This window comes from Carlito syrichta, unplaced genomic scaffold (genome assembly GCF_000164805.1).
Source record: "Carlito syrichta isolate Samal-C Ts95f unplaced genomic scaffold, Tarsius_syrichta-2.0.1 Scaffold314390, whole genome shotgun sequence".
NCBI lineage: Eukaryota > Metazoa > Chordata > Mammalia > Primates > Tarsiidae > Carlito > Carlito syrichta.
In genome coordinates this window covers 224,251-238,255 of record NW_007258486.1, presented here as the reverse complement: position 1 = coordinate 238,255, position 14,005 = coordinate 224,251, and positions in this window count along the sequence as shown.

Sequence of the window (14,005 nt, the reverse complement as noted above, 5' to 3'; positions counted from 1 at the left end):
AGCCCGCCCCTTTTCTGCCAGAGGGGCGGGGCCGCGGGCGCGCTCTGTGTCTCGGCCCCGCCTCCTGTGACGGCGGCCCGGCCAGGCTGCGGGGGTCGTGGAGCGTACGCGCTGGCGAGTCGAGGCCCGGGCCTGCTGGGGGAAGCCGCTGGGAGGGGCGAAGGAGCCGAGGGTAGAGTGCGAGCGCCGCCTGGGCGGGAGAGGGCTGCAGTGAGGTGGCGGCGGCGGGGCCGGGCCAGGGGGCTTCTTCCCTGACGGGCTCGCACGTGCCTGCGTATCAGAGGGCGCCTCTCCTCTTGGACCTTGGAAACCCCCTTGGACCCTCGCCTAGTACCTCCTGGTCGTTTCCTCAGAAACATCTGATCCGAGCCGGCAGCTCTCAGTGGCTCGGATCAGATGTTTGGCTGCCCAGGCCAATTAGGGAGAGAAGACTACTTGGTCTGTTCTGAAGAGGGTTTGCTAATTGTCTTCCGCTCCACTCTCCCTGCCGTGGGTTTGCCTCCCCAGGCAGCGAGATCTCCCTGTGGGTTTCAGATTGCTTGGTCCTTTAGGAGCTGGAGAAATGAGGTATAAAATCCCACCCTGGAGAGAGTGTCCCATCTGACTCCAGAGGTCCTTTATTGAACGCCAGGCACTGGGCTGAGAGCATTTGAAAAAGATTCAACCGAAGGACATTTCTTAAGGGTTGACACTATCACATGGCAGCTTCTCCAACTCTTTCGCTGATTTCCTTTCCTCTTTTTGCCTGTTTAAAGTTAGTGTTCCCAAGGTCTCCTTCACTTCTTTTTATGGGTCGCCTGCACCATCTCATCCAAGCCCACAACTTTGATCCCACTGTCTCCCCCATAAGCTGGTGAGCCCTGAGTGCATTTCTCTTTGCCCATACTTCCCTTGTGCTCCAGCCTGTGGACAAATCTAGGTAGAATTCCTGTAGGCACTTCAAGCCCAGCATAGCTAGGTAAATAATCAACTTGAGATCTAATACAAACCAGGTTTAGTAACTGGTCAAGTCATCAATCTCTGAATCTGTGTTTATTTTAGAATTCAAAATGAGGATAATAGTACAATTGTACCTCTTAATAGAATGGTTAGTACTGTGCCTGCAATCTGTGTTCAATACATGTTAACTATGTGATGGTATGTATGTATAGTTACCCCCATATACCTGCTTTTTCTTTGGGGTTTCTTACCTCAATGGACAACCTTCCATCCAGTTGTCTGCCAAATAACAGACCAGGACACTTTGGGTCCTGGCTCATCAGCCACCTGTTTGTTCCTTCATGCCATTCCCCTTAATCCACCGTGGTCTAGCTAGAGTCCTTCCAAAGTAGAGTCCCTCCAAGATGCCAAGCATGCTCTGCTTCCTTCAACTTCTTTTCCAACTCCTGTGGCTCACAGGGAGGAGCAGCTCCTACTGCCCCTCAGCATTTAGCTGAAAATTTCTCTCTAGAAGCATCCCAGGCTACTTTCTATGCAGCTATTATCACATTCATCCCATTGTGTCATAATTGTTTACATCACTATCTCATTCTTTTGGCTTTAAATATCTTCAAGTAGGGTCCATTATTAATCTAAGGAGCAAGAAGTCCTCTTTAAATGTTACTTGAATACACAAATGATAGCTCATAGGGAAAGAAAGGCAGGAAAAACAGCAGACTAATGGAATCCACCAGGGGCTGGAGGCAAAAATCCACCAGGGGCTGGAGTAAGACTGGTGTTAGTAGAATGGAGAAGTGAAAGTGATCAGGTGATGGAAGAGGGATTTAGGTGTTGGAAGAAGGAGTCAAGGTTAACACCTGGGTTTCTTATCCGAGATATTCGATAATGGGGCTGCTTACCCAGAGAGGGAATACAGAAAGTTTGTAGTAAAGATGAAGGGTTTAGTCTTGATTTGTGAGATTTGAGGGTCTGTGATACCATTCAAATGTATTGCAGTAGGTGGTTGAAAATATGGATATGGAGTTAAAATGGGGCATCTCTCCTAGATATTTTAACATTGGTGTATAGGCACAATTAAAACCATCCCTATGGAAATTGAATGGCACTATGTATTCCAAACATTTCCTGTTCTCTCCCAGGTACTTGGTGGGATTGCATGCTCCGGCCTCTTTGTGGTGGGTTTGAGCTACATGATACATTCTGCCAATAAATTGTGAGCGTAGCATTTAATTTTGATGCAAGAATTTCCAGAACTCTTTCTCTCTTTGCCATGGCTATCAGTAGTGTTCCAGAGAGAATAGGCTCTATCAGTCTTGATCTTGGAGGGAAGATTATGCTGGGTCCCAACCAGATCATAAGGGTAGCATTTAATAGTTGATGCAAGACCATTCAGAACTCTTTCTCTCTTTGCCATGGCAATCAATGATGTTCCAGAGAAAATCTGCTCCATCAGTCTCAATCTTGGAGGGAAGATTATGCAGAGCGGAATCTCAGTCAGATCATGAAATTCATGTAAAGTGAGTGAGAAGTAAATCTTGGTTACTTTATGCCAGAGATTTGAGAGTTTTATTTGGTACCAGAGTAGATCTTTGTCACTCCTGTATAATGTGCATGAGAAGAAATCTAAGGAGGAAATCTTGGGAACACAAATGTGCTTGTTTGGCTTTTTGACTTGCAAGAAATTCAGAGACTACTTTACTTAAAAGAGGGAGAAGCAAGAGTATTTACATGGATATATATAAGCTACTCCTCTCTTATTTCTTATTGTGTCTGTTCTTCTCTACCTCTTTAAACTGTTCCCATACTAGCAACTGGCCAATTAATCCTCTTCTAATCCTCTAGTCCACATTTCAGGAGAATATAATCTGGTTGCAGAACTCTTAGCTCTAAGCCATTTCCTGGGCTTCCAGCCAGCCTGTGGGTAAACCACACTTGGGTGAGGTGCCCATCTTGCTCTTCTAAACAGTGTCATCCTTACCTAAAACACCATCTAGCTCTTTGGGGTCCAGGAACTCTGGTCAGGGCAATGCAAACTGCAATGGTGCATTCCACTTTTGTCCCACTACAATTTATTTTTCACAGAATTGTCAAAATTTTATACTGCAATTAGACATCAGACATGTCTTAATCCCAATAAAAAAGCCCACAATGACCAGCCTAAACCTCACATTACATTAGGAAAGGCCAACTCTTTGCCTAGCCTGTAAAGGCACTTATGATCTAATCTCTACCTGCCATTTCTACCTCACTTCCTGTCCCTCCCCCACCCATAAACTCCAGCCATCCCAGCCTCCTGTGTCATCTTATTCATTTTAAACTCTACTGTCATTTCCTCTGAGATGAGTTCTCCAATTACCCTCATCTAAGACTGCCCTCTTTACCTCAGAGTCATGTTCCTGGCTATTTTCTTCATAGTACTTATGACCTTTATGTCTTTTCTGTATCCCTGTGCCCTGATTCTCTAGAATAGTCCCTCGCACACTAAATATGTTTTAAATGAATGAAGGAGGTGGTGGGCTGCGTGCTCCTGTACTGGCTGTTTTCTGCTGTCCTCCATCTAGATTCATTCTTCACCCTTCCCTAGCTTGCTGTGTGCCTTAAAGGTTGACCTCTAAAGGTTGGGTTTCTAGTTGAGTTTGACTAGTGAAAGGCACCAACAGAATATTGGAAGACAGTAGGAGTGAAAGGTGTTCAGGATATTGATTTCTTCCCCAATCCAGTTTCTCTGTGGTTTTGGCTATGGTTGAATTATTCCATTCTTCCACTTCCCCAACTCTGGTAATAGTTTTCTGGAGCATCATCATACTTTGAAATACTTCCTTGATTAGAGTCTCTTTACCTTCATTTTATTGCCTTCTGGGCCTCTGACTGGCCTGCAGAAGCTAGTCATAGGCTGTCAAGTTCAGTACAACTAATACTTGAGTTCATATAACTTACCCAAGGATACACAGGGAAAGTAGTAAAACCAGGTTTCAAACTAAAAATTCAAGGAATATGAGGAGATCAGGAGAAACTGTTATGCTAGAAATCCAAGGAAGAGAGTATATTAAAAGGAAAAGAGAAGGACCAGTGAGGGTTTTTTAATTATTTCTTTTGTTTTTAATTTGTATTTTCTTTTTTGGCTTAGATTCCCACTCTGTCACCCAGGCTGGAATACAATGGCATGATCATGGCTCACCAGTCTTAACCTCCTGGGCTTTGATAATCCTTCCACTTCAGTCTCCCAAGTAGCATGACTATAGTGGCATAACTCCACACTATTTTTTTTTCAGTAGAGATGAGATTTTGCTATGTTGTCCAGGTTGGTCTCAAACTCTTGGGCTCAAGCGATCCCCCTGCCTTGGCCTCCCAAAGTGCTAGGATTACAGGTAGGTGTGAGCCACCATACCCAGCCAGATATTTTTTTAAAAAGTAACCACTAGCGCCTTAGGGAAAATACTTTCAGCTACAGACAAATTGCAGGGATTTGAGAGTGAATGAAAGGTGAATTTTTTTTTATAATCTTGAATGGAAAAGAAGGAAGGAAAGAGTGATGGCTAGAAGGTAATATGGGATGAGGAAGGTGGGGATATTGTAAATGAAACATTCCAGTGTGTTTATATATTGAGGTAAAGAAGGCTGGGAAGAAGAAGAGGTTAAGGAAGGAAGGAAATAAGTGATGAAGCCAGGTTCTAGAGGAGATGATCTATGGAGGAAGGGTTAGATTCGAAAGAGACAATGCTACCTTTGAGATTCAAAGGAAAGATGTCGAGATGAATCCAGATTTGCAGGTGCTTATTTCTAATTGTAATTGATTCTGCCATTTGAGGATTTATATGAATGTAGCTTTTCTCTCCCTTTGATAACCTGAAGCTTCATGCCAATGAATGTTCCCAATCACAAATAAAGACTCATCTGTCTTCTCAGACTCATCTATCTTCTCAGCTCTTCAAGTGTCAATTTTACAATGGGCCCAGGCTCCTGGTTTTAAACTTTCCACTTCACCTCTGATTTAGATGTTACTTTGTGAGTATCTGTAAGGACTGAGAATGAGATAGAAGAGGGAATTCACACAATGTTAACTAACCACATTAAAATGCAAAATGAAAAATGCTATTAAAAACTAATTCAATGGTAAATCACTCTCCAAACTCTAAATTATCTTTTTTGTATTTATGGATTTCCATGTATTGTACAATATTACCTTCGGTTAATTTTAAGTGCACCCATAACGATGAATATACTTGATATGTGGATATTGAAACTCACTGTTAAAATTAGTTTGCTGTGATACATTGATATTCTTGCGAATTGTTTGTCAAGTACAGTTAGAAGTCTCTTTTTTTCTGAATTTTGTGGCCTCTTATGTCTTTACCTTTCTCTGCCTCCCATTTAAATCTTTAATAAGGGAAGATTTTAGAGTTCTGGGTTCAAACTAGTACTGAGCTTATTTAATAATGGGGTTCCAGAGCCTTGAATTCTACATGAAACTCTGGGCCACATAAACACATATGCCAGGCATCCCTCTGTGGCTACTCCTGCAGCCAAAGGAAATGAAAATATAAGTGCACTGCATCAAATGGTGGCCTCAAGAGCACAATGCTGTTTCCCAATAGTTTCTTCCATTAGCAAGGCAGATAGTTTGTACACTCCTTATCATGAATTTTACAGAAAACAAATGCCTTCTTTTTTCAGACTTGCTTACAATCTGTAATTTAAATGAGCACATCTGGACTCTATATGAAGTTGCTTTCCTGTGTTAGCAACTCATTCTTTCTCAATGATGGAAATTCAACTTATTTGTTCAACAAGAGTTTATTGAAGGTATAAACTTTGCTAGACTCCCTTGAGGATATAAAGATGAATTAAAGGCATTTTCTACCTTCAGGAAATGTTGTCCAATTGTGAAGAAGGGAACCGTATTACCATTCCAAAGCCTATGTGATGAGTATGTCAGAGTGGCACTGACAAGATTTAGGATGGCAGGGGTAGCAGAATGATTCCTGACAGGGCAACCATTTCCAAATAGGGCTCATGGATCTGTTCCTTGGATATATTTGACTAGATACTCAAACTAATGAATTTCTGATACCATGAGCTAGTTGAAAATAACCAATCTTCAACAACTCCCCCTGTCCAGCATTACAGTTGTGATGGGAAATGCTGCAATCTCATTCAGCCTTGGTCAGCCTTCATCATGGTTCTACATCTGTCTATGCTTTACCAAGTACATACCACTCTGAGGTGTGTCTCAGTTTCTGTCTCCTCTTCCACGGCTCCTTGCTGCATATTTGACTCACCAGAAGTGAGTTGACGGAAGTGACAGATAAAGATTGGTAGAGAAAGGCAAAGTAAGAACTCATATCAGCTAGGTAATCGTTTAACTAATTACCACTCACATTTAGAAAATGAAAAATTATAGGTTGACTCTACAGATGTGACTTCCAGTCCAGAAGAGTCAGAAGATTTGGTGCCTCCAGTTTCCAAATACAGTTTCCAATTCTATGGGGAAAGTATTTCAGGGAAAAACCAAATGAAACCAAAACAAAATAAAAAACAGTCGTTCATTTATGATAGTGAATTAAAATGCCAAATCTTGCCACTCTTATAATTCTATCACTAAAAATTGATGTACACACAAAGTGCTGCTCAGTCTAGCCCCTATACTCATTAACACTACATAGGATATTAAGGTGAAAAACGAATATAAAACATTCCCTTTCATTTATTTTAATTTAATAAAAAAGAAAATTCAGAACACTGACAATGAAATTTCGTGTACTAGTATAGAAAATATTAGAGACTGATATTGATTACTTCCATAAAATATATCCATTACATTTTTAGCCACACAAACATATACAGACTTTTTTTCCAATATTTATTAAATACTTAGGGCTTTTCAACTTTTCTCATAGATAAAGACTGAAATAAAATTTATGGTTCAAGAAAATGTTAATAATTTAAATTTGAATCTGGATTTATATCAAGATTACTTTTTCATTGATTAAGTATGCATTATGGAGAAAAGATACACTCTGTTGGTCTCTACACTCAATGTGACTGACCTCATCTCTTCAAAACAATCTCTTTCAAACCTGTGCTTTCAGTTGAAGAGGAAGAAGAGAGGAAACTTTTCAGAGAGAAGAGAATTTATCTTCATTTAAAAGAAAGGAGTAAAAAAATAATAAAAAGCTCAAATATAGATGGGCTTGTCTTCTAAGCCACCAAGTAAGATCTTACTAAAAAATGTATTGTTGGGAACATCTATTATTATGATCCCAGCATTTTAATGGATGCATTGGGACTATGCCCTCAAGAATCCATCTTCCAGTGTGACAAGGCATAAACAACTGTATACAAAGTGTTAATGATAGTGATAGCTCAGTAGGAAGGAATGACTAAATCTGTCTAAGCGTCAGATAAAGCTTTGCAGCAAAAGTGATATTTGAGCTGGGTGTTGAAGGATGAGTATACACTTATTTATATCCTACTTATTCCAAAAGGATTTAAGCTACCATGTGAGATTTGACCAGACAGTAGGGGAGTAGAATAGTATTTGAGGCACAGAAAATACCAGAGTGTGAAAACACTGGAGTGTGAAAGGGCATTATGTGCTTGGGAAGTGGCAAGCTGTTCTAAGGGCAGATGCATAGAGTGCTCCTCTTGTACTCTGAATGAAACAAGGCAGATAGCATCAACCACATATGACAGCCTCTAGCAGTGATTATCAAACTTTAGTATGCATCAGAATCCCCTGGAGGACTTTTAAAAGCACGATTCACTGGGCCTTATCCCTAGAGTTTTTTATTCTGCCAGTCTGTGGCCTGAGAGGGCAAGAATTTGCATTTCTCACAAATCCCCTAGCGATTCTGATGCAGCTTGTCTTGGGATCATACTTTAAGAACCACTTCTAATTTTTCTAGTGTTATCCAACAGTTAATTGGGAGGCCCTGAAATTGTTATAGCTTGAAAAAGAAATAGCTCTGTTAAAATTTAAAAACATTTACTGGAAGCTATGGGAGAATTAGGGCAGGAAACCACTTGGTAGATTATTTCACATGTTCAAGAGACAGAGTAACTGTCTCTTATTCTATAAATGAACCCATTTATGGCAAGATAAAATTGACACAAGAGTTTCTAAAGCATAATCAAGATTACTTGAAATGATTGAATTGAGGAATAAGAGAAGGAACCTAGGATGTTAAAATTATTTTCCATAGTGTAAATGAAATACTATATTTATGTATTCAAAGAATCTTATTCTACCAAAATCTTAAAAATGGATTCCAACAAATCATATAAAGTTTCAGATAGTTTTCTTGCCAGTGTCATGGGTTAGGCCTTCACAACTAAAGAAAAAAATAGCCTGGTCATGATCATTCAGCATTGATACCTCACAAATATATAACACAAAGTCCACTCGGATAGGAGAATGCCTTCCTTAAGGAAACTTCTAGAGGTTCTGTTTACTCACTTTACCTACTCTTGGTATCAGAATATTGGCTTCAAGAATCAGTTGTGATGTTTTGACTCTCAATACACTCTTTTATATAAGTGTAGGAGTTCCATTTTTCCAGTCCTTAGTAAACAGGACTTTATAGGGACTATATCAAATTGATAAACTGAGAATGCCTAAAGCCACAAAATGGAAAGAGAATAATATATGAGTAACTTGATTCTAATTTTATTGAACATATAACATATAGTGAAATTTTGATATTAACTTTCAGTTTCTCCTTATAGCAACTACTGAACCCTTAGTCCAGTGTACCTAAGGAAGAGCCTTTGCTCTTATCTCTCTTCCTTTGAATGTCACACTTCTTCAGGTATGCAGGTTCTGATGATCCTCTTCTGGAGTTTTATTCTGTTCTTTCTTCTTGCAGGGCTGTTAAAACGGTCAAGTCTTTGTACAAACCCTTTTTTATCTTTCTGCAATTTTTGAATTTTCCCATCAACATATTTTCTCTACCAATCATATTTTTAAGGTGGTTTACTTTCTTAAATCATCACTGCTAAATGCTTGTGGTCCATTAGCTTCTTCGTTTTTGTAACTCATTAACCCACTGTGTCTTTTGGATTGGTCTGGATGTAGCCTCTGTGGTTTGCCCCTTGGTTGTGATTGGGGAGGGAGTGGGAAGAAAGTATGGTGTGGGGTGGCAGCAAAGTAGGTGTTTCATTTTGTTCCTTTTGACTGGAAGAGTAACTTTCATATTGGTTCTAAACTGAAAACAAATTCCTACCTTGGAAAGAAATGTTAATATATATATATTAGTAAACACAGCCTTTGGCTGCAATCTTTCAGGAACTTTTCTAATTCACCATTTATGCTCACAAATCTGTGAGGGAAAAAAGCTCCCATAGTACAGTTAATCACTACTTGGATTAGAGGGAGTTAAAAGTTACTCTAAGTTTTGAACAGTAGAGAGACATATGTTTCAGACCAATGAAGATAAAAAAAACTTTAGCAATATTTCTGTTAGTGTAGATGGATAATGGACTTTAGAGTGAAAGTTGAATAACTCCCTGCTGCCAGTCTAATCTTTTGAGCATTCCAGTAGCTGGAATTTTTGAGTGTGTAAAGCAGACACATTCACCTAAACCAATTGCTGTCACTCACCTACCAGGTAATTCATTTTACCAGTGCATGAAGGAGTAAGGGGTAAAGAACAAGAAGCCATGATAAGTGCTTCCTCATGGAAACCAGAGGAGAAATTACTCAAGACATATGTTTCATAAAAATGTTTTAAAGACAGTAATGAGAAAATAACAGTGACTAGCAATAATGGTCTTCTAAACTGTAGAAAAATAATTTCTTCCTTTAAAGGTAATTAATATTAAACACAATACAAAATTTTTAAAAAATCAAGTAAGTTAATATTTATTTTTTCAGGCTATGAATGTGAGGCTATGAGGATGATAAATTCTGCAATTAGATGCCAATCTTGTATAGACTCCACTAAGACCTGTTTAATTTTTTAAAAATATAATTGGGAGAGTTAAAGTTTTTTAAAGTTGTCATATACTAATTCTGCTTCAATACATTCCTCCATCTTGAGTAGTATTAGAAATACTATTGTCAGTTTTACTTGCAGCTAGAGGTAGTCACATGAATAAGTTCTCACCAATAAGTGGTAATATGGAAGTAATGTGTGCAACTCCAATCTACCTCACTCGTTTAAAAGACAATGCCTTACCTTCTGCTTTCTTTCTCCTTCCTGAACTAAGATGCCAACATGGTAAAGACCCGTGGCACCAGAGACCTTTAGTGACCTAGTGAAACAGAATTGATTTACCCACCTATCCTAGCCAGGCTGTAAGATAAGAGAGAAATAAACTTCTACCTCATTTAGGCTACTATATTTTGGGGTCTATTTTTAGTATCAGTTTAACATTTACACTGCCAGCCACAAATATGTATTTCTCTTTTTAAAGTTATGAAAATATGTAAGAGAAAGAAATCTGTACAAGTAGCTACTGTAATAGATTGAATGGTGGCCCCTAAATGTCTGCCTATTCAAAACCTGAGAATGTGATCTTGTTTGGAAACATTGTCTTTGCAGATATAATGAAGGATCACTGGATGAGGTCATCCTGGATTAACCAGGTAGTCTCTAAATCCAATGACACATGTCTTTGTAAGAGACAGAAGAGGAAACGATGAAGAAAAGAAGAAAGCCTTGTGAAGACAGAGGCAGAGACAGAAGTGATTCATCTGAAGCCAAGGAACACCTAGAGCCACCACAAGGTAGAAAAGGCAAAGGAGGACTATTCCCTAGAGTTTTCATAGACACTTTGATTTTAGGCTTCTGACCTCCAGAACTTTGAGAAAATAAATTTCTTCTATTATCATTTCTTTATGACAGCTCCCGAAAACTAGTACAACTACCTACTAAAATTTAGTAATGAAGATGAAGAAGCTGGACATGGAGAAATAAAAAGAATGTCTTGTTTTGTTATGAAGTACTGGCAGGAACATAGAGCACTGACCTAAAAACTGACTCATTCATTCATTCATTCATTCATAAGATACTTTCCGATTGCCAGAAATTTGTCAACTGCTGAAAGGGGCAGGCCATCTAAAAGTGAAGGAACACAGTCCCCGCCCTCAAGAAGTTCGTTGTCTCCTTGAACATGAATGTTCATAGACAATATCGTTTGATTCATTTTAAAAAGGAACAAAGTTCACGTGAGGATGATAGACAACTTGGTAATAAGAAAATCATTCACTGATTGGTCCTGTGATTACATAAAAAGAATGTATCAAGCATTATTCCTTGGATTGTGTTTAGACTATGGAATGAATAATCCAATATTCTTCCCTATATTCGTTTCATGTTGGTGCTACAGACTACAGCGTGCCCTAAAAAGTGTACTCTTTTAACTATTGTCTAAGTTAGCTCTAGATGTTACTTTAGAGGTAAATTTTACCTCTAAATTTTACTTTGGCAGCGAAGATTCTTATTAGGTTCTCTCACTGGGGGAGAGGCATTCCACTGTCTTCAACATAATGTAGGTAATGTGAATATCTTCTGAGTCTCTTCCTCCCCCTAGTATTTTAGTCCATTTTATTGTATCTTTTATTTTGGTGCATTTTAAATTTTTTACTCAATACTGAACTTGTATGTTATTCCCCTAAATGCTAGGCAGTATTATCTTGGCACATAAAATAAGAACTTACTGTAAGAAATATATACTGAAAATACTTACGCATAAAAACACTGAAGGAAATACACCAACATGTTTCCTTTGGGGTTTTGGATTTATGAGTGTTTTTGCAAAGTCTCCTTAGTACTTTCCATCCTTTCTAACTTTCTGCAATAGAAATGCAATATATTTTCATGTTTATTTGTAATTTGAAGTGCCCACTTTATTCTACAAATGTAAATAGGAGGAAGGAGACAGCAGTGCAGTCTCTAGAGTCCATTCTCAAGTAAAGATAGCTGAACCTGCAGTTGTCTTCCGTAGGATCAGTTGGATGAATCCCATGAATCTCTCCTAAAAAACCCCTATCTGGGCATGCTTAAAAGACAAAGGTAGTATTGAAGAGTCCTCGTGCATTCACCACAGCATGCCATCATTCTAAACAGTTTACTCAATCCAAATTCATAATAAGGAGAAATATTTAGAGTGATTGGAGAAACTATTGTTCCAATGGAAAAAAAATCAAACGGAGTCACTGACATATTTAATTTTAGTTAAAGTTTAAAGAAAAAGGTGATGAAATTACATTTTCATTTAGGAGACTAGGTCATTAATATGATTTTAGATTGCCACGTAATGGTTATTAATTTATTAGGTAAAGGCTTGAAATGTATTTGTGTAAGTTTGCAGATGCATACCATTTTAATGAATTATCTTTTTGCCATTAAATTATATGAACAGTATATCTCAGTAGTATTTATTTTTCAATACTATGCTTGATAAATATTTGGAAAGGTTAACATTGTTGTTCTATTATATTAAATCAACCAGAAAGCACTTTTTAAAATTGTAAACACTATTCAGGTAGTGAAAAAAAAATCAGTTTTGTATTGGAGTTGCTTAGTTTTTCACTCTGTCTTAATAAGATTTTTGTTGAGCTAAAGCCATTTTGATTTTGGGGTGAATCTTTCATATTTTTTTCAACAAGTTTTCATATGGGTGTCTTCAAATAAAATGTAAAGTATTAAAATTTCAAATTGTATATATTTTCAAATAAAATATATAAGACACATTAAGCAAGCATTTTTGCTTTCCAGGTGTTCAGTTTTCACTTCAAAACACACAAAAAAGAAGAAAAGTCAAATAGGACCTTTAAGTTTCACTTTGTTCTTAAAACTTATAACATTCTCTGTTTTTCTATTTTCAGACAAATAGAAAAACGTTCCCTCTGGTAAAATAATGTTTGTTATTATATGATATGTAGTTAAATGAATGAGAAATAAGGGCAAGAGTAGACAAATACTAAAGAAAAACTTCACTGTGCAAATGTCCTCAGAAATAACCTTGAAAACATTCTTCCCCACTTTTAAATATTACTCCTAAGTTTACACAAAGATGCTGTCTATTAAAGTCAGCAAGAGTCATGCATTCATACATTCAGCTAGAGTAGGGTTTCTAATGATTGCTAAAACATCATATAAAGGTCTATATAGTTTTTGTCTCAATTATGTTGATGAAAAATGTCAAACTCCGTAAGGTATTTTTAAAAACTTTATTCTGAGCGAAAAATGAGTGACCTGGATCATTTGCACAATTTCCATGAGGTCTTGAGAACATGTGCCCCAAAATGTGTGTGTGGTGGGGGAGAGTTGCAGGCCATAGGTAGATTCAAAGATTTTCTGATTGACAATTGGTAGAAAGAGTTAGACTCTATCTGAATAATTTGAAATTAGTAAAAGAGATGCTGAGTTAAAAGAATGGGGGTTGAGAAAGACAAGGTTCAGAAAGACTAGGTAGTAAGTGTCTTAAAAGGAGCCCAGATTCTAGAATCCTTGGAAGGGGATGCAATACAGATGCAAATTTTCCCAAGAAATTACAAAGTCAAAATATATTTTGATTACCTTCTTTATCTTTTATGTAATGTTATGCCAGAGTCAGGTTGGAAAGTAAGCCACATTCTGTAGGGTTAATAAAAACCTGTCTGATGAGATGTTATGGTTTATGGGGTATGATTCCTAGTCCCTTTAATTAGGAATTTGGGCAAGAGAAGAAAAAGGTCACAGTTTAATTCTCAATTATTTAAAGTAGGAGTTCCTGTTTCTATGTTGATTTTTTCCTGTGAATTTAATTTTTTGGAACATCAATTTCTAAAAATGAGGTCATAACTATATCAGTAGTAAAGTATCAGGTACAATATTTGCTTTTGCAAACCTGATTTGCAAGCATTTTTTGAGCATTTACCTATTAACATAATACCAAATAACCTCATGTCACACTTTTATAGTATCTATATAGACATTTCATCTGTGAGAAGAATAATGTGTGTCACAGATTAGCAAACTAGTAAATTGTGCTTATTTGAAGTCTTCTGATTTTAGCCTAGTGGTTTGTTTATTTCACTGACTTTTGGGAACTGTTAAAAAACAAAAATAATTTAGAATTT